The sequence below is a fragment of the Ranitomeya variabilis genome, chromosome 4 (assembly GCF_051348905.1).
Source record: "Ranitomeya variabilis isolate aRanVar5 chromosome 4, aRanVar5.hap1, whole genome shotgun sequence".
In the NCBI taxonomy this organism is placed as follows: Eukaryota; Metazoa; Chordata; class Amphibia; order Anura; family Dendrobatidae; genus Ranitomeya; species Ranitomeya variabilis.
In genome coordinates, this window is record NC_135235.1 from 316,272,994 (window position 1) to 316,300,065 (window position 27,072).

At 36.2% G+C, this 27,072-nt stretch overlaps 9 non-coding genes across 9 annotated transcripts; all 9 read right to left on the reverse strand.

Annotated features, from left to right (window-relative positions):
- Positions 1-5,225: 5,225 nt before the first annotated feature.
- On the reverse strand, positions 5,226-5,308 carry TRNAL-CAG (transfer RNA leucine (anticodon CAG)). Its single transcript has one exon. It is a non-coding gene; the product is annotated as a tRNA-Leu (tRNA).
- A 4,747-nt stretch (positions 5,309-10,055) lies between these two features.
- Positions 10,056-10,138, reverse strand: TRNAL-CAG (transfer RNA leucine (anticodon CAG)). Its single transcript has one exon. It is a non-coding gene; the product is annotated as a tRNA-Leu (tRNA).
- A 4,742-nt stretch (positions 10,139-14,880) lies between these two features.
- TRNAL-CAG (transfer RNA leucine (anticodon CAG)) lies at positions 14,881-14,963 on the reverse strand. Its single transcript has one exon. It is a non-coding gene; the product is annotated as a tRNA-Leu (tRNA).
- Positions 14,964-16,007: 1,044 nt separating this feature from the next.
- Positions 16,008-16,080, reverse strand: TRNAF-GAA (transfer RNA phenylalanine (anticodon GAA)). The gene has a single exon. It is a non-coding gene; the product is annotated as a tRNA-Phe (tRNA).
- Positions 16,081-18,096: 2,016 nt separating this feature from the next.
- TRNAF-GAA (transfer RNA phenylalanine (anticodon GAA)) lies at positions 18,097-18,169 on the reverse strand. The gene has a single exon. It is a non-coding gene; the product is annotated as a tRNA-Phe (tRNA).
- A 3,340-nt stretch (positions 18,170-21,509) lies between these two features.
- On the reverse strand, positions 21,510-21,582 carry TRNAF-GAA (transfer RNA phenylalanine (anticodon GAA)). The gene has a single exon. It is a non-coding gene; the product is annotated as a tRNA-Phe (tRNA).
- A 2,025-nt stretch (positions 21,583-23,607) lies between these two features.
- TRNAF-GAA (transfer RNA phenylalanine (anticodon GAA)) lies at positions 23,608-23,680 on the reverse strand. The gene has a single exon. It is a non-coding gene; the product is annotated as a tRNA-Phe (tRNA).
- Positions 23,681-24,577: 897 nt separating this feature from the next.
- Positions 24,578-24,660, reverse strand: TRNAL-CAG (transfer RNA leucine (anticodon CAG)). The gene has a single exon. It is a non-coding gene; the product is annotated as a tRNA-Leu (tRNA).
- A 2,016-nt stretch (positions 24,661-26,676) lies between these two features.
- TRNAL-CAG (transfer RNA leucine (anticodon CAG)) lies at positions 26,677-26,757 on the reverse strand. Its single transcript has one exon. It is a non-coding gene; the product is annotated as a tRNA-Leu (tRNA).
- Between the last annotated feature and the right edge of the window lie 315 nt (positions 26,758-27,072).

Below are 27,072 nucleotides of genomic sequence, written 5' to 3' on the forward strand. Positions count from 1 at the left end.
TTTTGCTTTGACTGGTTTTTACAGCATGATTTCTATTTGAAACCCCTGCTATTTTGTTGTACATATTTAATAACTTTCATTAACTCTTTGTGAATGAGTAGAAAAAAACAGCAATTTTGACAGAGATTTTTTTACATTTTCAATTTGACTCCATTCATCAGGTTCATTCAAACCCTGTGTTTGTGAGACAGGTGATGGTTGCACATAAAAGACAATGTGCATGCATAATGTTACATCAAGTTTTATTTGTTATTAAATGCAAATAATTGGAGCAAAAAAGGAGACAACAATTTAGAGAAAATATTTTAATGATTGTTAACTTTCAATGTGAAAACATTTGTCCCAAAATGTGCTGAAACTTAGATGTCAGTATCGCATGTGTATTTCAGACTTTAAAACTATGATTACCTACTTTTTAAGCTTTTGTTTATTAAGTATTTTTATGGTCTTTTGATGAATGAGGTAATCAAATATGAAATTAGACTTACCGGCAATTCAGTTTATAGAAATCTCACAGAACAGCCCCATAGGATGTGGAGTCTCCGCCCTAATAGGGAAAGAGAACACAAAGAGTTGAAATAGTCCCGCCCCATTGACCGCCGGCAGTATTTTTATAGTGCCAAGACAGCTAACATATGCACATAAAACTATTTCACGGTCCTAGAGTTCCGTTTATAGACGACAATTTCAGATTCACCCCAAAGACTCCCAGGTAGTGGTAACTTTGGGATCAGGTTTTTTAAGGCCCATTGCTAAGTTTGGTTTGATCCCCATCTAATCAATAATTGACTGTAATCTGTACAGTTTCATGAAAAGGTGATGTCAGAGGCGGGATTTGAACCCACGCCTCCAAGAGAGACTGCGACCTGACAATTACTGGTCATATTTCTTCTGACTAACTTGGAAAGAGTTAAGGCACAGAATCCACAAGAAGTCAGGATGGCCTTAGACCACTCGGCCATCCTGACTTCTTGTGGATTCTGTGCCTTAACTCTTTCCAAGTTAGTCAGAAGAAATATGACCAGTAATTGTCATTGAAATTTATTTTAAAATATTTAATATTACAGTTTTTATTTCAATACATTTGTTTAAACTATTAGTTATCAAGCCTATTTTGAGCTAAATGGCCAAGCCCCATTTTAAAAAAATATGACTTTTATCACTGTATGCAGTAATAACTCTGGAATGCTTCTACATATCCCCGTAATTCTGAAAGTGTTTTTTGTGACACATTGTACTTTACATTAACTGTAAACTTAGGTCAATATATTTTTAGTTTTTTTCTGTGAAAATATCTAAATTTTGTTTAAAATTTTGAAATATTAGTCATTTTTATTCTTTGACTGCTTATATCCTTAAACCAACTTGTCGCACCACACAAAAATGTAAATAAATAGCATTTTTCATATGTGTACTTTTTGTCAGCATTCACTTTCAAACCTCCTTTTATTTTGTTAGGATGTTAGAAATGTTAGATTTCTCACAAAATGCAGTGATGCACCATATTTCTTCAGAATCTACTGTTTGGCCACACAGCAGGGCTTTGAAAATAAAAGCGCTATTTGGATTTTGGAATGCAGACTTTGCAAGAATAGTTTGCAGGTAAAATTTGCAGAGTACCAAAAGTACCAAAACAGCAGAAACCCCCCCAAAGTGACCCCATTTTAGAAATTACTTCTCACAATGAATTCATATACACCACAGCATTTCATAGTCAAACATACATGGTTGAAATCATTCAGCTAGTGTCTGATACATGCTTTCTTTATCAGCTATCAGGTTCCCTTTAAATCCTCTTACAGCTAAGTGAAATGGAAATAAACAAAAAGGAGGAAAAATTACAAAAAAATAATAATTTGCTCAAATGGAAAAGTTCCCATTTCTCATCTTTTTAACATTTTATTTTCTGTAGATAGTTAAGATTTTTAGGCCTTTTACATTTTCTTTAAATAATCAGTCCACGTGCTTTGTTTATTAACTCTTTCCAAGTTAGTCAGAAGAAATATGACCAGTAATTGCCATTGAAAATTATTTTAAAATATTTAATATTACAGTTTTTATTTCAATACATTTGTTTAAACTATTAGTTATCAAGCCTATTTTGAGCTAAATGGCCAAGCCCCATTTTAAAAAAATATGACTTTTATCACTGTATGCAGTAATAACTCTGGAATGCTTCTACATATCCCCGTAATTCTGAAAGTGTTTTTTGTGACACATTGTACTTTACATTAACTGTAAATTTAGGTCAATATATTTTTAGTTTTTTTCTGTGAAAATATCTAAATTTTGTTTAAAATTTTGAAATATTAGTCATTTTTATTCTTTGACTGCTTATATCCTTAAACCAACTTGTCGCACCACACAAAAATGTAAATAAATAGCATTTTTCATATGTGTACTTTTTGTCAGCATTCACTTTCAAACCTCCTTTTATTTTGTTAGGATGTTAGAAATGTTAGATTTCTCACAAAATGCGGTGATGCACCATATTTCTTCAGAATCTACTGTTTGGCCACACAGCAGGGCTTTGAAAATAAGAGCGCTATTTGGATTTTGGAATGCAGATTTTGCAAGAATAGTTTGCAGGTAAAATTTGCAGAGTACCAAAAGTACCAAAACAGCAGAAACCCCCCCAAAGTGACCCCATTTTAGAAATTACTTCTCACAATGAATTCATATACACCACAGCATTTCATAGTCAAACATACATGGTTGAAATCATTCAGCTAGTGTCTGATACATGCTTTCTTTATCGGCTATCAGGTTCCCTTTAAATCCTCTTACAGCTAAGTGAAATGGAAATAAACAAAACAGAGGAAAAATTACAAAAAAATAATAATTTGCTCAAATGGAAAAGTTCCCATTTCTCATCTTTTTAACATTTTATTTTCTGTAGATAGTTAAGATTTTTAGGCCTTTTACATTTTCTTTAAATAATCAGTCCACGTGCTTTGTTTATTTTCTCCTTAAAATGTAAAGAATCAAGAAAAATGATGTTGCCGAAACCCGGGACCTTTAGATCTTCAGTCTAACGCTCTCCCATCTGAGCTATTTCGGACAAACACAAACAACTTTAGGAGTGCTAGACACTTGGCAAATGTCAAGCGAAACCCCTGAAAGTAGATATTTTTATTTTTGCTTTGACTGGTTTTTGCAGCATGATTTCTATTTGAAACTCCTGCTATTTTGTTGTACATATTTAATAACTTTCATTAACTCTTTGTGAATGAGTAGAAAAAAACAGCAATTTTGACAGAGATTTTTTTACATTTTCAATTTGACTCCATTCATCAGGTTCATTCAAACCCTGTGTTTGTGAGACAGGTGATGGTTGCACATAAAAGACAATGTGCATGCATAATGTTACATCAAGTTTTATTTGTTATTAAATGCAAATAATTGGAGCAAAAAAGGAGACAACAATTTAGAGAAAATATTTTAATGATTGTTAACTTTCAATGTGAAAACATTTGTCCCAAAATGTGCTGAAACTTAGATGTCAGTATCGCATGTGCATTTCAGACTTTAAAACTATGATTACCTGCTTTTTAAGCTTTTGTTTATTAAGTATTTTTATGGTCTATTGATGAATGAGGTAATCAAATATGAAATTAGACTTACCGGCAATTCAGTTTATAGAAATCTCCCAGAACAGCCCCATAGGATGTGGAGTCTCCGCCCTAATAGGGAAAGAGAACACAAAGAGTTGAAATAGTCCCGCCCCATTGACCGCCGGCAGTATTTTTATAGTGCCAAGACAGCTAACATATGCACATAAAAACTATTTCATGGTCCTAGAGTTCCGTTTATAGACGACAATTTCAGATTCACCCCAAAGACTCCCAGGTAGTGGTAACTTTGGGATCGGATTTTTTAAGGCCCATTGCTAAGTTTAGTTTGATCCCCATCTAATCAATAATTGACTGAGAATATGTACAGTTTCATGAAAAGGTGATGTCAGAAGTGGCCTTTTACATTTTCTTTAAATAATCAGTCCACGTGCTTTGTTTATTTTCTCCTTAAAATGTAAAGAATCAAGAAAAATGATGTTGCCGAAACACGGGATCGAACCAGGAACCTTTAGATCTTCAGGCTAACGCTCTCCCATCTGAGCTATTTCGGCCAAACACAAACAACTTTAGGAGTGCTAGACACTTGGCAAATGTCAAGCGAAACCCCTGAAAGTAGATATTTTTATTTTTGCTTTGACTGGTTTTTGCAGCATGAATTCTATTTGAAACTCCTGCTATTTTGTTGTACATATTTAATAACTTTCATTAACTCTTTGTGAATGAGTAGAAAAAAACAGCAATTTTCACAGAGATTTTTTTACATTTTCAATTTGACTCCATTCATCAGGTTCATTCAAACCCTGTGTTTGTGAGACAGGTGATGGTTGCACATAAAAGACAATGTGCATGCATAATGTTACATCAAGTTTTATTTGTTTATTAAATGCAAATAATTGGAGCAAAAAAGGAGACAACAATTTAGAGAAAATATTTTAATGATTGTTAACTTTCAATGTGAAAACATTTGTCCCAAAATGTGCTGAAACTTAGATGTCATCTCACCTACTGTATTCTCACCCATCCCTTGTAGATTGTGAGCCCTCGCGGGCAGGGTCCTCACTCCTCCTGTACCAGTTATGACTTGTATTGTTCAAGATTATTGTACTTGTTTTTATTATGTATACCCCTCCTCACTTGTAAAGAGCCATGGAATAAATGGCGCTATAACAATAAATAATAATAATAATAATAATGTCAGTATCGCATGTGCATTTCAGACTTTAAAACTATGATTACCTGCTTTTTAAGCTTTTGTTTGTTAAGTATTTTTATGGTCTATTGATGAATGAGGTAATCAAATATGAAATTAGACTTACCGGCAATTCAGTTTATAGAAATCTCCCAGAACAGCCCCATAGGATGTGGAGTCTCCGCCCTAATAGGGAAAGAGAACACAAAGAGTTGAAATAGTCCCGCCCCATTGACCGCCGGCAGTATTTTTATAGTGCCAAGACAGCTAACATATGCACATAAAAACTATTTCACGGTCCTAGAGTTCCGTTTATAGACGACAATTTCAGATTCACCCCAAAGACTCCCAGGTAGTGTTAACTTTGGGATCGGATTTTTTAAGGCCCATTGCTAAGTTTGGTTTGATCCCCATCTAATCAATAATTGACTGAGAATCTGTATAGTTTCATGAAAAGGTGATGTCAGAAGTGGGATTTGAACCCACGCCTCCAAGAGAGACTGCAACCTGAACGCAGCGCCTTAGACCACTCGGCCATCCTGACTTCTTGTGGATTCTGTGCCTTAACTCTTTCCAAGTTAGTCAGAAAAAAAAATATGACCAGTAATTGTCATTGAAATTTATTTTAAAATATTTAATATTATAGTTTTTATTTCAATACATTTGTTTAAACTATTAGTTATCAAGCCTATTTTGAGCTAAATGGCCAAGCCCCATTTTAAAAAAATATGACATTTATCACTGTATGCAGTAATAACTCTGGAATGCTTCTACATATCCCCGTAATTCTGAAAGTGTTTTTTGTGACACATTGTACTTTACATTAACTGTAAATTTAGGTCAATATATTTTTAGTTTTTTTCTGTGAAAATATCTAAAGTTTGTTTAAAATTTTGAAATATTAGTCATTTTTATTCTTTGACTGCTTATATCCTTAAACCAACTTGTCGCACCACACAAAAATGTAAATAAATAGCATTTTTCATATGTGTACTTTTTGTCAGCATTCACTTTCAAACCTCCTTTTATTTTGTTAGGATGTTAGAAATGTTAGATTTCTCACAAAATGCGGTGATGCACCATATTTCTTCAGAATCTACTGTTTGGCCACACAGCAGGGCTTTGAAAATAAGAGCGCTATTTGGATTTTGGAATGCAGATTTTGCAAGAATAGTTTGCAGGTAAAATTTGCAGAGTACCAAAAGTACCAAAACAGCAGAAACCCCCCCCAAAGTGACCCCATTTTAGAAATTACTTCTCACAATGAATTCATATACACCACAGCATTTCATAGTCAAACATACATGGTTGAAATCATTCAGCTAGTGTCTGATACATGATTTCTTTATCAGCTATCAGGTTCCCTTTAAATCCTCTTACAGCTAAGTGAAATGGAAATAAACAAAACAGAGGAAAAATTACAAAAAAATAATAATTTGCTCAAATGGAAAAGTTCCCATTTCTCATCTTTTTAACATTTTATTTTCTGTAGATAGTTAAGATTTTTAGGCCTTTTACATTTTCTTTAAATAATCAGTCCACGTGCTTTGTTTATTTTCTCCTTAAAATGTAAAGAATCAAGAAAAATGATGTTGCCGAAACCCGGGACCTTTAGATCTTCAGTCTAACGCTCTCCCATCTGAGCTATTTCGGCCAAACACAAACAGCTTTAGGAGTGCTAGACACTTGGCAAATGTCAAGCGAAACCCCTGAAAGTAGATATTTTTATTTTTGCTTTGACTGGTTTTTGCAGCATGATTTCTATTTGAAACTCCTGCTATTTTGTTGTACATATTTAATAACTTTCATTAACTCTTTGTGAATGAGTAGAAAAAAACATGCAAATTGCCTCTTCTGAGAAAAAGAGGACTTAAACTCTACAGCGCCACCTATTGGAAGTAGCGATCCTACAAGTCACAATCAACCCTTTAATGAGTCGTGCAATATGACTTAGGATAAAAGCCAAATCAGTATCTCAATTCGCAGACACGGTGTTTCGGGCTGTTGGCCCTCGTCAGTGCGAAGCATGAGAACTGATTTGGCTAGGTGAGAGGCTCTGGACATGGGGTCTAAGGGGTATCGTTTCTCCTTATGGAGAGTGACATACCATCTCTGGCTTGTCAAGGTAAGGAGGCTTATTTGCCGTACAATGCTCCTCTAGGAATTTAAATATGCAAATTGCCTCTTCTGAGAAAAAGAGGACTTAAACTCTACAGCGCCACCTATTGGAAGTAGCGATCCTACAAGTCACAATCAACCCTTTAATGAGTCGTGCAATATGACTTAGGATAAAAGCCAAATCAGTATCTCAATTCGCAGACACGGTGTTTCGGGCTGTTGGCCCTCGTCAGTGCGAAGCATGAGAACTGATTTGGCTAGGTGAGAGGCTCTGGACATGGGGTCTAAGGGGTATCGTTTCTCCTTATGGAGAGTGACATACCATCTCTGGCTTGTCAAGGTAAGGAGGCTTATTTGCCGTACAATGCTCCTCTAGGAATTTAAATATGCAAATTGCCTCTTCTGAGAAAAAGAGGACTTAAACTCTACAGCGCCACCTATTGGAAGTAGCGATCCTACAAGTCACAATCAACCCTTTAACGAGTCGTGCAATATGACTTAGGATAAAAGCCAAATCAGTATCTCAATTCGCAGACACGGTGTTTCGGGCTGTTGGCCCTCGTCAGTGCGAAGCATGAGAACTGATTTGGCTAGGTGAGAGGCTCTGGACATGGGGTCTAAGGGGTATCGTTTCTCCTTATGGAGAGTGACATACCATCTCTGGCTTGTCAAGGTAAGGAGGCTTATTTGCCGTACAATGCTCCTCTAGGAATTTAAATATGCAAATTGCCTCTTCTGAGAAAAAGAGGACTTAAACTCTACAGCGCCACCTATTGGAAGTAGCGATCCTACAAGTCACAATCAACCCTTTAACGAGTCGTGCAATATGACTTAGGATAAAAGCCAAATCAGTATCTCAATTCGCAGACACGGTGTTTCGGGCTGTTGGCCCTCGTCAGTGCGAAGCATGAGAACTGATTTGGCTAGGTGAGAGGCTCTGGACATGGGGTCTAAGGGGTATCGTTTCTCCTTATGGAGAGTGACATACCATCTCTGGCTTGTCAAGGTAAGGAGGCTTATTTGCCGTACAATGCTCCTCTAGGAATTTAAATATGCAAATTGCCTCTTCTGAGAAAAAGAGGACTTAAACTCTACAGCGCCACCTATTGGAAGTAGCGATCCTACAAGTCACAATCAACCCTTTAACGAGTCATGCAATATGACTTAGGATAAAAGCCAAATCAGTATCTCAATTCGCAGACACGGTGTTTCGGGCTGTTGGCCCTCGTCAGTGCGAAGCATGAGAACTGATTTGGCTAGGTGAGAGGCTCTGGACATGGGGTCTAAGGGGTATCGTTTCTCCTTATGGAGAGTGACATACCATCTCTGGCTTGTCAAGGTAAGGAGGCTTATTTGCCGTACAATGCTCCTCTAGGAATTTAAATATGCAAATTGCCTCTTCTGAGAAAAAGAGGACTTAAACTCTACAGCGCCACCTATTGGAAGTAGCGATCCTACAAGTCACAATCAACCCTTTAACGAGTCGTGCAATATGACTTAGGATAAAAGCCAAATCAGTATCTCAATTCGCAGACACGGTGTTTCGGGCTGTTGGCCCTCGTCAGTGCGAAGCATGAGAACTGATTTGGCTAGGTGAGAGGCTCTGGACATGGGGTCTAAGGGGTATCGTTTCTCCTTATGGAGAGTGACATACCATCTCTGGCTTGTCAAGGTAAGGAGGCTTATTTGCCGTACAATGCTCCTCTAGGAATTTAAATATGCAAATTGCCTCTTCTGAGAAAAAGAGGACTTAAACTCTACAGCGCCACCTATTGGAAGTAGCGATCCTACAAGTCACAATCAACCCTTTAACGAGTCGTGCAATATGACTTAGGATAAAAGCCAAATCAGTATCTCAATTCGCAGACACGGTGTTTCGGGCTGTTGGCCCTCGTCAGTGCGAAGCATGAGAACTGATTTGGCTAGGTGAGAGGCTCTGGACATGGGGTCTAAGGGGTATCGTTTCTCCTTATGGAGAGTGACATACCATCTCTGGCTTGTCAAGGTAAGGAGGCTTATTTGCCGTACAATGCTCCTCTAGGAATTTAAATATGCAAATTGCCTCTTCTGAGAAAAAGAGGACTTAAACTCTACAGCGCCACCTATTGGAAGTAGCGATCCTACAAGTCACAATCAACCCTTTAACGAGTCGTGCAATGTGACTTAGGATAAAAGCCAAATCAGTATCTCAATTCGCAGACACGGTGTTTCGGGCTGTTGGCCCTCGTCAGTGCGAAGCATGAGAACTGATTTGGCTAGGTGAGAGGCTCTGGACATGGGGTCTAAGGGGTATCGTTTCTCCTTATGGAGAGTGACATACCATCTCTTTTTCTCAGAAGAGGCAATTTGCATATTTAAATTCCTAGAGGAGCATTGTACGGCAAATAAGCCTCCTTACCTTGACAAGCCAGAGATGGTATGTCACTCTCCATAAGGAGAAACGATACCCCTTAGACCCTAGAAAAAAACAGCAATTTTGACAGAGATTTTTTTACATTTTCAATTTGACTCCATTCATCAGGTTCATTCAAACCCTGTGTTTGTGATGGTTGCACATAAAAGACAATGTGCATGCATAATGTTACATCAAGTTTTATTTGTTATTAAATGCAAATAATTGGAGCAAAAAAGGAGACAACAATTTAGAGAAAATATTTTAATGATTGTTAACTTTCAATGTGAAAACATTTGTTCCAAAATGTGCTGAAACTTAGATGTCAGTATCGCATGTGCATTTCAGACTTTAAAACTATGATTACCTGCTTTTTAAGCTTTTGTTTATTAAGTATTTTTATGGTCTATTGATGAATGAGGTAATCAAATATGAAATTAGACTTACCGGCAATTCAGTTTATAGAAATCTCCCAGAACAGCCCCATAGGATGTGGAGTCTCCGCCCTAATAGGGAAAGAGAACACAAAGAGTTGAAATAGTCACGCCCCATTGACCGCCCGCAGTATTTTTATAGTGCCAAGACAGCTAACATATGCACATAAAAACTATTTCACGGTCCTAGAGTTCCGTTTATAGACGACAATTTCAGATTCACCCCAAAGACTCCCAGGTAGTGGTAACTTTGGGATCGGATTTTTTAAGGCCCATTGCTAAGTTTGGTTTGATCCCCATCTAATCAATAATTGACTGAGAATCTGTATAGTTTCATGAAAAGGTGATGTTAGAAGTGGGATTTGAACCCACGCCTCCAAGAGAGACTGCGACCTGAACGCAACGCCTTAGACCACTCGGCCATCCTGACTTCTTGTGGATTCTGTGCCTTAACTCTTTCCAAGTTAGTCAGAAGAAATATGACCAGTAATTGTCATTGAAAATTATTTTAAAATATTTAATATTACAGTTTTTATTTCAATACATTTGTTTAAACTATTAGTTATCAAGCCTATTTTGAGCTAAATGGCCAAGCCCCATTTTAAAAAAATATGACTTTTATCACTGTATGCAGTAATAACTCTGGAATGCTTCTACATATCCCCGTAATTCTGAAAGTGTTTTTTGTGACACATTGTACTTTACATTAACTGTAAATTTAGGTCAATATATTTTTAGTTTTTTTCTGTGCAAATATCTAAATTTTGTTTAAAATTTTGAAATATTAGTCATTTTTATTCTTTGACTGCTTATATCCTTAAACCAACTTGTCGCACCACACAAAAATGTAAATAAATAGCATTTTTCATATGTGTACTTTTTGTCAGCATTCACTTTCAAACCTCCTTTTATTTTGTTAGGATGTTAGAAATGTTAGACTTCTCACAAAATGCGGTGATGCACCATATTTCTTCAGAATCTACTGTTTGGCCACACAGCAGGGCTTTGAAAATAAGAGCGCTATTTGGATTTTGGAATGCAGATTTTGCAAGAATAGTTTGCAGGTAAAATTTGCAGAGTACCAAAAGTACCAAAACAGCAGAAACCCCCCCCAAAGTGACCCCATTTTAGAAATTACTTCTCACAATGAATTCATATACACCACAGCATTTCATAGTCAAACATACATGGTTGAAATCATTCAGCTAGTGTCTGATACATGCTTTCTTTATCAGCTATCAGGTTCCCTTTAAATCCTCTTACAGCTAAGTGAAATGGAAATAAACAAAACAGGAAAAATTACAAAAAAATAATAATTTGCTCAAATGGAAAAGTTCCCATTTCTCATCTTTTTAACATTTTATTTTCTGTAGATAGTTAAGATTTTTAGGCCTTTTACATTTTCTTTAAATAATCAGTCCACGTGCTTTGTTTATTTTCTCCTTAAAATGTAAAGAATCAAGAAAAATGATGTTGCCGAAACCCGGGACCTTTAGATCTTCAGTCTAACGCTCTCCCATCTGAGCTATTTCGGCCAAACACAAACAGCTTTAGGAGTGCTAGACACTTGGCAAATGTCAAGCGAAACCCCTGAAAGTAGATATTTTTATTTTTGCTTTGACTGGTTTTTGCAGCATGATTTCTATTTGAAACTCCTGCTATTTTGTTGTACATATTTAATAACTTTCATTAACTCTTTGTGAATGAGTAGAAAAAAACATGCAAATTGCCTCTTCTGAGAAAAAGAGGACTTAAACTCTACAGCGCCACCTATTGGAAGTAGCGATCCTACAAGTCACAATCAACCCTTTAATGAGTCGTGCAATATGACTTAGGATAAAAGCCAAATCAGTATCTCAATTCGCAGACACGGTGTTTCGGGCTGTTGGCCCTCGTCAGTGCGAAGCATGAGAACTGATTTGGCTAGGTGAGAGGCTCTGGACATGGGGTCTAAGGGGTATCGTTTCTCCTTATGGAGAGTGACATACCATCTCTGGCTTGTCAAGGTAAGGAGGCTTATTTGCCGTACAATGCTCCTCTAGGAATTTAAATATGCAAATTGCCTCTTCTGAGAAAAAGAGGACTTAAACTCTACAGCGCCACCTATTGGAAGTAGCGATCCTACAAGTCACAATCAACCCTTTAATGAGTCGTGCAATATGACTTAGGATAAAAGCCAAATCAGTATCTCAATTCGCAGACACGGTGTTTCGGGCTGTTGGCCCTCGTCAGTGCGAAGCATGAGAACTGATTTGGCTAGGTGAGAGGCTCTGGACATGGGGTCTAAGGGGTATCGTTTCTCCTTATGGAGAGTGACATACCATCTCTGGCTTGTCAAGGTAAGGAGGCTTATTTGCCGTACAATGCTCCTCTAGGAATTTAAATATGCAAATTGCCTCTTCTGAGAAAAAGAGGACTTAAACTCTACAGCGCCACCTATTGGAAGTAGCGATCCTACAAGTCACAATCAACCCTTTAACGAGTCGTGCAATATGACTTAGGATAAAAGCCAAATCAGTATCTCAATTCGCAGACACGGTGTTTCGGGCTGTTGGCCCTCGTCAGTGCGAAGCATGAGAACTGATTTGGCTAGGTGAGAGGCTCTGGACATGGGGTCTAAGGGGTATCGTTTCTCCTTATGGAGAGTGACATACCATCTCTGGCTTGTCAAGGTAAGGAGGCTTATTTGCCGTACAATGCTCCTCTAGGAATTTAAATATGCAAATTGCCTCTTCTGAGAAAAAGAGGACTTAAACTCTACAGCGCCACCTATTGGAAGTAGCGATCCTACAAGTCACAATCAACCCTTTAACGAGTCGTGCAATATGACTTAGGATAAAAGCCAAATCAGTATCTCAATTCGCAGACACGGTGTTTCGGGCTGTTGGCCCTCGTCAGTGCGAAGCATGAGAACTGATTTGGCTAGGTGAGAGGCTCTGGACATGGGGTCTAAGGGGTATCGTTTCTCCTTATGGAGAGTGACATACCATCTCTGGCTTGTCAAGGTAAGGAGGCTTATTTGCCGTACAATGCTCCTCTAGGAATTTAAATATGCAAATTGCCTCTTCTGAGAAAAAGAGGACTTAAACTCTACAGCGCCACCTATTGGAAGTAGCGATCCTACAAGTCACAATCAACCCTTTAACGAGTCATGCAATATGACTTAGGATAAAAGCCAAATCAGTATCTCAATTCGCAGACACGGTGTTTCGGGCTGTTGGCCCTCGTCAGTGCGAAGCATGAGAACTGATTTGGCTAGGTGAGAGGCTCTGGACATGGGGTCTAAGGGGTATCGTTTCTCCTTATGGAGAGTGACATACCATCTCTGGCTTGTCAAGGTAAGGAGGCTTATTTGCCGTACAATGCTCCTCTAGGAATTTAAATATGCAAATTGCCTCTTCTGAGAAAAAGAGGACTTAAACTCTACAGCGCCACCTATTGGAAGTAGCGATCCTACAAGTCACAATCAACCCTTTAACGAGTCGTGCAATATGACTTAGGATAAAAGCCAAATCAGTATCTCAATTCGCAGACACGGTGTTTCGGGCTGTTGGCCCTCGTCAGTGCGAAGCATGAGAACTGATTTGGCTAGGTGAGAGGCTCTGGACATGGGGTCTAAGGGGTATCGTTTCTCCTTATGGAGAGTGACATACCATCTCTGGCTTGTCAAGGTAAGGAGGCTTATTTGCCGTACAATGCTCCTCTAGGAATTTAAATATGCAAATTGCCTCTTCTGAGAAAAAGAGGACTTAAACTCTACAGCGCCACCTATTGGAAGTAGCGATCCTACAAGTCACAATCAACCCTTTAACGAGTCGTGCAATATGACTTAGGATAAAAGCCAAATCAGTATCTCAATTCGCAGACACGGTGTTTCGGGCTGTTGGCCCTCGTCAGTGCGAAGCATGAGAACTGATTTGGCTAGGTGAGAGGCTCTGGACATGGGGTCTAAGGGGTATCGTTTCTCCTTATGGAGAGTGACATACCATCTCTGGCTTGTCAAGGTAAGGAGGCTTATTTGCCGTACAATGCTCCTCTAGGAATTTAAATATGCAAATTGCCTCTTCTGAGAAAAAGAGGACTTAAACTCTACAGCGCCACCTATTGGAAGTAGCGATCCTACAAGTCACAATCAACCCTTTAACGAGTCGTGCAATGTGACTTAGGATAAAAGCCAAATCAGTATCTCAATTCGCAGACACGGTGTTTCGGGCTGTTGGCCCTCGTCAGTGCGAAGCATGAGAACTGATTTGGCTAGGTGAGAGGCTCTGGACATGGGGTCTAAGGGGTATCGTTTCTCCTTATGGAGAGTGACATACCATCTCTTTTTCTCAGAAGAGGCAATTTGCATATTTAAATTCCTAGAGGAGCATTGTACGGCAAATAAGCCTCCTTACCTTGACAAGCCAGAGATGGTATGTCACTCTCCATAAGGAGAAACGATACCCCTTAGACCCTAGAAAAAAACAGCAATTTTGACAGAGATTTTTTTACATTTTCAATTTGACTCCATTCATCAGGTTCATTCAAACCCTGTGTTTGTGATGGTTGCACATAAAAGACAATGTGCATGCATAATGTTACATCAAGTTTTATTTGTTATTAAATGCAAATAATTGGAGCAAAAAAGGAGACAACAATTTAGAGAAAATATTTTAATGATTGTTAACTTTCAATGTGAAAACATTTGTTCCAAAATGTGCTGAAACTTAGATGTCAGTATCGCATGTGCATTTCAGACTTTAAAACTATGATTACCTGCTTTTTAAGCTTTTGTTTATTAAGTATTTTTATGGTCTATTGATGAATGAGGTAATCAAATATGAAATTAGACTTACCGGCAATTCAGTTTATAGAAATCTCCCAGAACAGCCCCATAGGATGTGGAGTCTCCGCCCTAATAGGGAAAGAGAACACAAAGAGTTGAAATAGTCACGCCCCATTGACCGCCCGCAGTATTTTTATAGTGCCAAGACAGCTAACATATGCACATAAAAACTATTTCACGGTCCTAGAGTTCCGTTTATAGACGACAATTTCAGATTCACCCCAAAGACTCCCAGGTAGTGGTAACTTTGGGATCGGATTTTTTAAGGCCCATTGCTAAGTTTGGTTTGATCCCCATCTAATCAATAATTGACTGAGAATCTGTATAGTTTCATGAAAAGGTGATGTTAGAAGTGGGATTTGAACCCACGCCTCCAAGAGAGACTGCGACCTGAACGCAACGCCTTAGACCACTCGGCCATCCTGACTTCTTGTGGATTCTGTGCCTTAACTCTTTCCAAGTTAGTCAGAAGAAATATGACCAGTAATTGTCATTGAAAATTATTTTAAAATATTTAATATTACAGTTTTTATTTCAATACATTTGTTTAAACTATTAGTTATCAAGCCTATTTTGAGCTAAATGGCCAAGCCCCATTTTAAAAAAATATGACTTTTATCACTGTATGCAGTAATAACTCTGGAATGCTTCTACATATCCCCGTAATTCTGAAAGTGTTTTTTGTGACACATTGTACTTTACATTAACTGTAAATTTAGGTCAATATATTTTTAGTTTTTTTCTGTGCAAATATCTAAATTTTGTTTAAAATTTTGAAATATTAGTCATTTTTATTCTTTGACTGCTTATATCCTTAAACCAACTTGTCGCACCACACAAAAATGTAAATAAATAGCATTTTTCATATGTGTACTTTTTGTCAGCATTCACTTTCAAACCTCCTTTTATTTTGTTAGGATGTTAGAAATGTTAGACTTCTCACAAAATGCGGTGATGCACCATATTTCTTCAGAATCTACTGTTTGGCCACACAGCAGGGCTTTGAAAATAAGAGCGCTATTTGGATTTTGGAATGCAGATTTTGCAAGAATAGTTTGCAGGTAAAATTTGCAGAGTACCAAAAGTACCAAAACAGCAGAAACCCCCCCCAAAGTGACCCCATTTTAGAAATTACTTCTCACAATGAATTCATATACACCACAGCATTTCATAGTCAAACATACATGGTTGAAATCATTCAGCTAGTGTCTGATACATGCTTTCTTTATCAGCTATCAGGTTCCCTTTAAATCCTCTTACAGCTAAGTGAAATGGAAATAAACAAAACAGGAAAAATTACAAAAAAATAATAATTTGCTCAAATGGAAAAGTTCCCATTTCTCATCTTTTTAACATTTTATTTTCTGTAGATAGTTAAGATTTTTAGGCCTTTTACATTTTCTTTAAATAATCAGTCCACGTGCTTTGTTTATTTTCTCCTTAAAATGTAAAGAATCAAGAAAAATGATGTTGCCGAAACCCGGGATCGAACCAGGGACCTTTAGATCTTCAGTCTAACGCTCTCCCATCTGAGCTATTTCGGCCAAACACAAACAGCTTTAGGAGTGCTAGACACTTGGCAAATGTCAAGCGAAACCCCTGAAAGTAGATATTTTTATTTTTGCTTTGACTGGTTTTTGCAGCATGATTTCTATTTGAAACTCCTGCTATTTTGTTGTACATATTTAATAACTTTCATTAACTCTTTGTGAATGAGTAGAAAAAAACAGCAATTTTGACAGAGATTTTTTTACATTTTCAATTTGACTCCATTCATCAGGTTCATTCAAACCCTGTGTTTGTGATGGTTGCACATAAAAGACAATGTGCATGCATAATGTTACATCAAGTTTTATTTGTTATTAAATGCAAATAATTGGAGCAAAAAAGGAGACAACAATTTAGAGAAAATATTTTAATGATTGTTAACTTTCAATGTGAAAACATTTGTCCCAAAATGTGCTGAAACTTAGATGTCAGTATCGCATGTGCATTTCAGACTTTAAAACTATGATTACCTGCTTTTTAAGCTTTTGTTTATTAAGTATTTTTATGGTCTATTGATGAATGAGGTAATCAAATATGAAATTAGACTTACCGGCAATTCAGTTTATAGAAATCTCCCAGAACAGCCCCATAGGATGTGGAGTCTCCGCCCTAATAGGGAAAGAGAACACAAAGAGTTGAAATAGTCCCGCCCCATTGACCGCCGGCAGTATTTTTATAGTGCCAAGACAGCTAACATATGCACATAAAAACTATTTCACGGTCCTAGAGTTCCGTTTATAGACGACAATTTCAGATTCACCCCAAAGACTCCCAGGTAGTGGTAACTTTGGGATCGGATTTTTTAAGGCCCATTGCTAAGTTTGGTTTGATCCCCATCTAATCAATAATTGACTGAGAATCTGTATAGTTTCATGAAAAGGTGATGTAAGAAGTGGGATTTGAACCCACGCCTCCAAGAGAGACTGCGACCTGAACGCAGCGCCTTAGAACACTCAGCCATCCTGACTTCTTGTGGATTTTGTGCCTTAACTCTTTCCAAGTTAGTCAGAAGAAATATGACCAGTAATTGTCATTGAAAATTATTTTAAAAAATTTAATATTACAGTTTTTATTTCAATACATTTGTTTAAACTATTAGTTATCAAGCCTATTTTGAGCTAAATGGCCAAGCCCCATTTTAAAAAAATATGACTTTTATCACTGTATGCAGTAATAACTCTGGAATGCTTCTACATATCCCCGTAATTCTGAAAGTGTTTTTTGTGACACATTGTACTTTACATTAACTGTAAATTTAGGTCAATATATTTTTAGTTTTTTTCTGTGAAAATATCTAAATTTTGTTTAAAATGTTGAAATATTAGTCATTTTTATTCTTTGACTGCTTATATCCTTAAACCAACTTGTCGCACCACACAAAAATGTAAATAAATAGCATTTTTCATATGTGTACTTTTTGTCAGCATTCACTTTCAAACCTCCTTTTATTTTGTTAGGATGTTAGAAATGTTAGATTTCTCACAAAATGCGGTGATGCACCATATTTCTTCAGAATCTACTGTTTGGCCACACAGCAGGGCTTTGAAAATAAGAGCGCTATTTGGATTTTGGAATGCAGATTTTGCAAGAATAGTTTGCAGGTAAAATTTGCAGAGTACCAAAAGTACCAAAACAGCAGAAACCCCCCCAAAGTGACCCCATTTTAGAAATTACTTCTCACAATGAATTCATATACACCACAGCATTTCATAGTCAAACATACATGGTTGAAATCATTCAGCTAGTGTCTGATACATGCTTTCTTTATCAGCTATCAGGTTCCCTTTAAATCCTCTTACAGCTAAGTGAAATGGAAATAAACAAAACAGAGGAAAAATTACAAAAAAATAATAATTTGCTCAAATGGAAAAGTTCCCATTTCTCATCTTTTTAACATTTTATTTTCTGTAGATAGTTAAGATTTTTAGGCCTTTTACATTTTGTTTAAATAATCAGTCCACGTGCTTTGTTTATTTTCTCCTTAAAATGTAAAGAATCAAGAAAAATGATGTTGCCGAAACCCGGGATCGAACCAGGGACCTTTAGATCTTCAGTCTAACGCTCTCCCATCTGAGCTATTTCGGCCAAACACAAACAACTTTAGGAGTGCTAGACACTTGGCAAATGTCAAGCGAAACCCCTGAAAGTAGATATTTTTATTTTTGCTTTGACTGGTTTTTGCAGCATGATTTCTATTTGAAACTCCTGCTATTTTGTTGTACATATTTAATAACTTTCATTAACTCTTTGTGAATGAGTAGAAAAAAACAGCAATTTTGACAGAGATTTTTTTACATTTTCAATTTGACTCCATTCATCAGGTTCATTCAAACCCTGTGTTTGTGAGACAGGTGATGGTTGCACATAAAAGACAATGTGCATGCATAATGTTACATCAAGTTTTATTTGTTATTAAATGCAAATAATTGGAGCAAAAAAGGAGACAACAATTTAGAGAAAATATTTTAATGATTGTTAACTTTCAATGTGAAAACATTTGTCCCAAAATGTGCTGAAACTTAGATGTCAGTATCGCATGTGCATTTCAGACTTTAAAACTATGATTACCTGCTTTTTAAGCTTTTGTTTATTAAGTATTTTTATGGTCTATTGATGAATGAGGTAATCAAATATGAAATTAGACTTACCGGCAATTCAGTTTATAGAAATCTCCCAGAACAGCCCCATAGGATGTGGAGTCTCCGCCCTAATAGGGAAAGAGAACACAAAGAGTTGAAATAGTCCCGCCCCATTGACCGCCGGCAGTATTTTTATAGTGCCAAGACAGCTAACATATGCACATAAAAACTATTTCACGGTCCTAGAGTTCCGTTTATAGACGACAATTTCAGATTCACCCCAAAGACTCCCAGGTAGTGGTAACTTTGGGATCGGATTTTTTAAGGCCCATTGCTAAGTTTGGTTTGATCCCCATCTAATCAATAACACAGGTCAACAAAAAAAAATTTTTTTTCTGGTGTCCAAAATATTTTAATGAATTTGGGGTATTTTTGGGGTGCTGATTCTGAATATGCTATCAGTTTTGCCAGGTTGGCTCAAGTTTTTGAGATTTTTGGTATCTTATTTATAGCACTTGTTGGTAAATGCGACGCATCATCTCATTAATTTCTTTGGATTAGTACTTGAACTGAGCAGTTCTCAATATAGTTTTGTGTTAATTAGTGTTCTAAAAGTTTGTTCATAGCTTGATTTTTGCACTAACTTTATGTTGTTGTCTGTTTTCCAGTGAAAAGCATGAACTCATCAAGAAGAAGTTGTCTTAACGATCCAGACTCATTCTGTTACATTTGTGGTGAATACACACTGCCAAAACATAGAAGAAACATAACAGACTTCGTAAAAAAAGTGTATTTTGCTTATTTTGGGGTTATGCTTGGGGACCAAGACAAGTTTTGGGCACCACACATAGTGTGCAAAGCATGTATCGAATTATTACGAAAATGGAGCAAAGGACAAAGAAAAAGCTTCAAATTTGGTGTTCCAATGGTGTGGAGAGAGCCAAAAAATCATCATGATGACTGTTATTTCTGTGCAGTGCAAGTGCAAGGATTCAATAAGCATAAGAAACGAAAATGGGAGTAACATGGAATCTGCAAGAAGGCCTGTCCCTCATTGTGAAGATGTGCCTGTACCTGTGTTTACCATAAATAACAGTCATCATGATGATTTTTTGGCTCTCTCCACACCATTGGAACACCAAATTTGAAGCTTTTTCTTTGTCCTTTGCTCCATTTTCGTAATAATTCGATACATGCTTTGCACACTATGTGTGGTGCCCAAAACTTGTCTTGGTCCCCAAGCATAACCCCAAAATAGGCAAAATACACTTTTTTTACGAAGTCTGTTATGTTTCTTTTATGTTTTGGCAGTGTGTATTCACCACAAATGTAACAGAATGAGTCTGGATCGTTAAGACAACTTCTTCTTGATGAGTTCATGCTTTTCACTGGAAAACAGACAACAACATAAAGTTAGTGCAAAAATCAAGCTATGAACAAACTTTTAGAACACTAATTAACACAAAACTATATTGAGAACTGCTCAGTTCAAGTACTAATCCAAAGAATTTAATGAGATGATGCGTCGCATTTACCAACAAGTGCTATAAATAAGATACCAAAAATCTCAAAAACTTGAGCCAATCTGGCAAAACTGATGACATATTCAGAATCAGCACCCCAAAAATACCCTAAATTCGATGAAATATCTTTGGCACCAAAAATGCTGTTGACCAGTGTAATTGACTGAGAATCTGTATAGTTTCATGAAAAGGTGATGTAAGAAGTGGGATTTGAACTCACGCCTCCAAGAGAGACTGCGACCTGAACGCAACGCCTTAGAAAACTCAGCCATCCTGACTTCTTGTGGATTTTGTGCCTTAACTCTTTCCAAGTTAGTCAGAAGAAATATGACCAGTAATTGTCATTGAAAATTATTTTAAAAAATTTAATATTACAGTTTTTATTTCAATACATTTGTTTAAACTATTAGTTATCAAGCCTATTTTGAGCTAAATGGCCAAGCCCCATTTTAAAAAAATATGACTTTTATCACTGTATGCAGTAATAACTCTGGAATGCTTCTACATATCCCCGTAATTCTGAAAGTGTTTTTTGTGACACATTGTACTTTACATTAACTGTAAATTTAGGTCAATATATTTTTAGTTTTTTTCTGTGAAAATATCTAAATTTTGTTTAAAATGTTGAAATATTAGTCATTTTTATTCTTTGACTGCTTATATCCTTAAACCAACTTGTCGCACCACACAAAAATGTAAATAAATAGCATTTTTCATATGTGTACTTTTTGTCAGCATTCACTTTCAAACCTCCTTTTATTTTGTTAGGATGTTAGAAATGTTAGATTTCTCACAAAATGCGGTGATGCACCATATTTCTTCAGAATCTACTGTTTGGCCACACAGCAGGGCTTTGAAAATAAGAGCGCTATTTGGATTTTGGAATGCAGATTTTGCAAGAATAGTTTGCAGGTAAAATTTGCAGAGTACCAAAAGTACCAAAACAGCAGAAACCCCCCCAAAGTGACCCCATTTTAGAAATTACTTCTCACAATGAATTCATATACACCACAGCATTTCATAGTCAAACATACATGGTTGAAATCATTCAGCTAGTGTCTGATACATGCTTTCTTTATCAGCTATCAGGTTCCCTTTAAATCCTCTTACAGCTAAGTGAAATGGAAATAAACAAAACAGAGGAAAAATTACAAAAAAATAATAATTTGCTCAAATGGAAAAGTTCCCATTTCTCATCTTTTTAACATTTTATTTTCTGTAGATAGTTAAGATTTTTAGGCCTTTTACATTTTGTTTAAATAATCAGTCCACGTGCTTTGTTTATTTTCTCCTTAAAATGTAAAGAATCAAGAAAAATGATGTTGCCGAAACCCGGGATCGAACCAGGGACCTTTAGATCTTCAGTCTAACGCTCTCCCATCTGAGCTATTTCGGCCAAACACAAACAACTTTAGGAGTGCTAGACACTTGGCAAATGTCAAGCGAAACCCCTGAAAGTAGATATTTTTATTTTTGCTTTGACTGGTTTTTGCAGCATGATTTCTATTTGAAACTCCTGCTATTTTGTTGTACATATTTAATAACTTTCATTAACTCTTTGTGAATGAGTAGAAAAAAACAGCAATTTTGACAGAGATTTTTTTACATTTTCAATTTGACTCCATTCATCAGGTTCATTCAAACCCTGTGTTTGTGAGACAGGTGATGGTTGCACATAAAAGACAATGTGCATGCATAATGTTACATCAAGTTTTATTTGTTATTAAATGCAAATAATTGGAGCAAAAAAGGAGACAACAATTTAGAGAAAATATTTTAATGATTGTTAACTTTCAATGTGAAAACATTTGTCCCAAAATGTGCTGAAACTTAGATGTCAGTATCGCATGTGCATTTCAGACTTTAAAACTATGATTACCTGCTTTTTAAGCTTTTGTTTATTAAGTATTTTTATGGTCTATTGATGAATGAGGTAATCAAATATGAAATTAGACTTACCGGCAATTCAGTTTATAGAAATCTCCCAGAACAGCCCCATAGGATGTGGAGTCTCCGCCCTAATAGGGAAAGAGAACACAAAGAGTTGAAATAGTCCCGCCCCATTGACCGCCGGCAGTATTTTTATAGTGCCAAGACAGCTAACATATGCACATAAAAACTATTTCACGGTCCTAGAGTTCCGTTTATAGACGACAATTTCAGATTCACCCCAAAGACTCCCAGGTAGTGGTAACTTTGGGATCGGATTTTTTAAGGCCCATTGCTAAGTTTGGTTTGATCCCCATCTAATCAATAATTGACTGAGAATCTGTATAGTTTCATGAAAAGGTGATGTAAGATATGGGATTTGAACCCACGCCTCCAAGAGAGACTGCGACCTGAACGCAGCGCCTTAGAACACTCAGCCATCCTGACTTCTTGTGGATTTTGTGCCTTAACTCTTTCCAAGTTAGTCAGAAGAAATATGACCAGTAATTGTCATTGAAAATTATTTTAAAAAATTTAATATTACAGTTTTTATTTCAATACATTTGTTTAAACTATTAGTTATCAAGCCTATTTTGAGCTAAATGGCCAAGCCCCATTTTAAAAAAATATGACTTTTATCACTGTATGCAGTAATAACTCTGGAATGCTTCTACATATCCCCGTAATTCTGAAAGTGTTTTTTGTGACACATTGTACTTTACATTAACTGTAAATTTAGGTCAATATATTTTTAGTTTTTTTCTGTGAAAATATCTAAATTTTGTTTAAAATGTTGAAATATTAGTCATTTTTATTCTTTGACTGCTTATATCCTTAAACCAACTTGTCGCACCACACAAAAATGTAAATAAATAGCATTTTTCATATGTGTACTTTTTGTCAGCATTCACTTTCAAACCTCCTTTTATTTTGTTAGGATGTTAGAAATGTTAGATTTCTCACAAAATGCGGTGATGCACCATATTTCTTCAGAATCTACTGTTTGGCCACACAGCAGGGCTTTGAAAATAAGAGCGCTATTTGGATTTTGGAATGCAGATTTTGCAAGAATAGTTTGCAGGTAAAATTTGCAGAGTACCAAAAGTACCAAAACAGCAGAAACCCCCCCAAAGTGACCCCATTTTAGAAATTACTTCTCACAATGAATTCATATACACCACAGCATTTCATAGTCAAACATACATGGTTGAAATCATTCAGCTAGTGTCTGATACATGCTTTCTTTATCAGCTATCAGGTTCCCTTTAAATCCTCTTACAGCTAAGTGAAATGGAAATAAACAAAACAGAGGAAAAATTACAAAAAAATAATAATTTGCTCAAATGGAAAAGTTCCCATTTCTCATCTTTTTAACATTTTATTTTCTGTAGATAGTTAAGATTTTTAGGCCTTTTACATTTTGTTTAAATAATCAGTCCACGTGCTTTGTTTATTTTCTCCTTAAAATGTAAAGAATCAAGAAAAATGATGTTGCCGAAACCCGGGATCGAACCAGGGACCTTTAGATCTTCAGTCTAACGCTCTCCCATCTGAGCTATTTCGGCCAAACACAAACAACTTTAGGAGTGCTAGACACTTGGCAAATGTCAAGCGAAACCCCTGAAAGTAGATATTTTTATTTTTGCTTTGACTGGTTTTTGCAGCATGATTTCTATTTGAAACTCCTGCTATTTTGTTGTACATATTTAATAACTTTCATTAACTCTTTGTGAATGAGTAGAAAAAAACAGCAATTTTGACAGAGATTTTTTTACATTTTCAATTTGACTCCATTCATCAGGTTCATTCAAACCCTGTGTTTGTGAGACAGGTGATGGTTGCACATAAAAGACAATGTGCATGCATAATGTTACATCAAGTTTTATTTGTTATTAAATGCAAATAATTGGAGCAAAAAAGGAGACAACAATTTAGAGAAAATATTTTAATGATTGTTAACTTTCAATGTGAAAACATTTGTCCCAAAATGTGCTGAAACTTAGATGTCAGTATCGCATGTGCATTTCAGACTTTAAAACTATGATTACCTGCTTTTTAAGCTTTTGTTTATTAAGTATTTTTATGGTCTATTGATGAATGAGGTAATCAAATATGAAATTAGACTTACCGGCAATTCAGTTTATAGAAATCTCCCAGAACAGCCCCATAGGATGTGGAGTCTCCGCCCTAATAGGGAAAGAGAACACAAAGAGTTGAAATAGTCCCGCCCCATTGACCGCCGGCAGTATTTTTATAGTGCCAAGACAGCTAACATATGCACATAAAAACTATTTCACGGTCCTAGAGTTCCGTTTATAGACGACAATTTCAGATTCTCCCCAAAGACTCCCAGGTAGTGGTAACTTTGGGATCGGATTTTTTAAGGCCCATTGCTAAGTTTGGTTTGATCCCCATCTAATCAATAATTGACTGAGAATCTGTATAGTTTCATGAAAAGGTGATGTCAGAAGTGGGATTTGAACCCACGCCTCCAAGAGAGACTGCGACCTGAACGCAGCGCCTTAGACCACTCGGCCATCCTGACTTCTTGTGGATTTTGTGCCTTAACTCTTTCCAAGTTAGTCAGAAGAAATATGACCAGTAATTGTCATTGAAAATTATTTTAAAATATTTAATATTACAGTTTTTATTTCAATACATTTGTTTAAACTATTAGTTATCAAGCCTATTTTGAGCTAAATGGCCAAGCCCCATTTTAAAAAAATATGACTTTTATCACTGTATGCAGTAATAACTCTGGAATGCTTCTACATATCCCCGTAATTCTGAAAGTGTTTTTTGTGACACATTGTACTTTACATTAACTGTAAATTTAGGTCAATATATTTTTAGTTTTTTTCTGTGAAAATATCTAAAGTTTGTTTAAAATTTTGAAATATTAGTCATTTTTATTCTTTGACTGCTTATATCCTTAAACCAACTTGTCGCACCACACAAAAATGTAAATAAATAGCATTTTTCATATGTGTACTTTTTGTCAGCATTCACTTTCAAACCTCCTTTTATTTTGTTAGGATGTTAGAAATGTTAGATTTCTCACAAAATGCGGTGATGCACCATATTTCTTCAGAATCTACTGTTTGGCCACACAGCAGGGCTTTGAAAATAAGAGCGCTATTTGGATTTTGGAATGCAGATTTTGCAAGAATAGTTTGCAGGTAAAATTTGCAGAGTACCAAAAGTACCAAAACAGCAGAAACCCCCCCAAAGTGACCCCATTTTAGAAATTACTTCTCACAATGAATTCATATACACCACAGCATTTCATAGTCAAACATACATGGTTGAAATCATTCAGCTAGTGTCTGATACATGCTTTCTTTATCAGCTATCAGGTTCCCTTTAAATCCTCTTACAGCTAAGTGAAATGGAAATAAACAAAACAGAGGAAAAATTGCAAAAAAATAATAATTTGCTCAAATGGAAAAGTTCCCATTTCTCATCTTTTTAACATTTTATTTTCTGTAGATAGTTAAGATTTTTAGGCCTTTTACATTTTCTTTAAATAATCAGTCCACGTGCTTTGTTTATTTTCTCCTTAAAATGTAAAGAATCAAGAAAAATGATGTTGCCGAAACCCGGGATCGAACCAGGGACCTTTAGATCTTCAGTCTTCACGCTCTCCCATCTGAGCTATTTCGGCCAAACACAAACAACTTTAGGAGTGCTAGACACTTGGCAAATGTCAAGCGAAACCCCTGAAAGTAGATATTTTTATTTTTGCTTTGACTAGTTTTTGCAGCATGATTTCTATTTGAAACTCCTGCTATTTTGTTGTACATATTTAATAACTTTCATTAACTCTTTGTGAATGAGTAGAAAAAAACAGTAATTTTGACAGAGATTTTTTTACATTTTCAATTTGACTCCATTCATCAGGTTCATTCAAACCCTGTGTTTGTGAGACAGGTGATGGTTGCACATAAAAGACAATGTGCATGCATAATGTTACATCAAGTTTTATTTGTTATTAAATGCAAATAATTGGAGCAAAAAAGGAGACAACAATTTAGAGAAAATATTTTAATGATTGTTAACTTTCAATGTGAAAACATTTGTCCCAAAATGTGCTGAAACTTAGATGTCAGTATCGCATGTGCATTTCAGACTTTAAAACTATGATTACCTGCTTTTTAAGCTTTTGTTTATTAAGTATTTTTATGGTCTATTGATGAATGAGGTAATCAAATATGAAATTAGACTTACCGGCAATTCAGTTTATAGAAATCTCCCAGAACAGCCCCATAGGATGTGGAGTCTCCGCCCTAATAGGGAAAGAGAACACAAAGAGTTGAAATAGTCCCGCCCCATTGACCGCCGGCAGTATTTTTATAGTGCCAAGACAGCTAACATATGCACATAAAAACTATTTCACGGTCCTAGAGTTCCGTTTATAGACGACAATTTCAGATTCTCCCCAAAGACTCCCAGGTAGTGGTAACTTTGGGATCGGATTTTTTAAGGCCCATTGCTAAGTTTGGTTTGATCCCCATCTAATCAACAATTGACTGAGAATCTGTATAGTTTCATGAAAAGGTGATGTCAGAAGTGGGATTTGAACCCACGCCTCCAAGAGACTGCGACCTGAACGCAGCGCCTTAGACCACTCGGCCATCCTGACTTCTTGTGGATTTTGTGCCTTAACTCTTTCCAAGTTAGTCAGAAGAAATATGACCAGTAATTGTCATTGAAAATTATTTTAAAATATTTAATATTACAGTTTTTATTTCAATACATTTGTTTAAACTATTAGTTATCAAGCCTATTTTGAGCTAAATGGCCAAGCCCCATTTTAAAAAAATATGACTTTTATCACTGTATGCAGTAATAACTCTGGAATGCTTCTACATATCCCCGTAATTCTGAAAGTGTTTTTTGTGACACATTGTACTTTACATTAACTGTAAATTTAGGTCAATATATTTTTAGTTTTTTT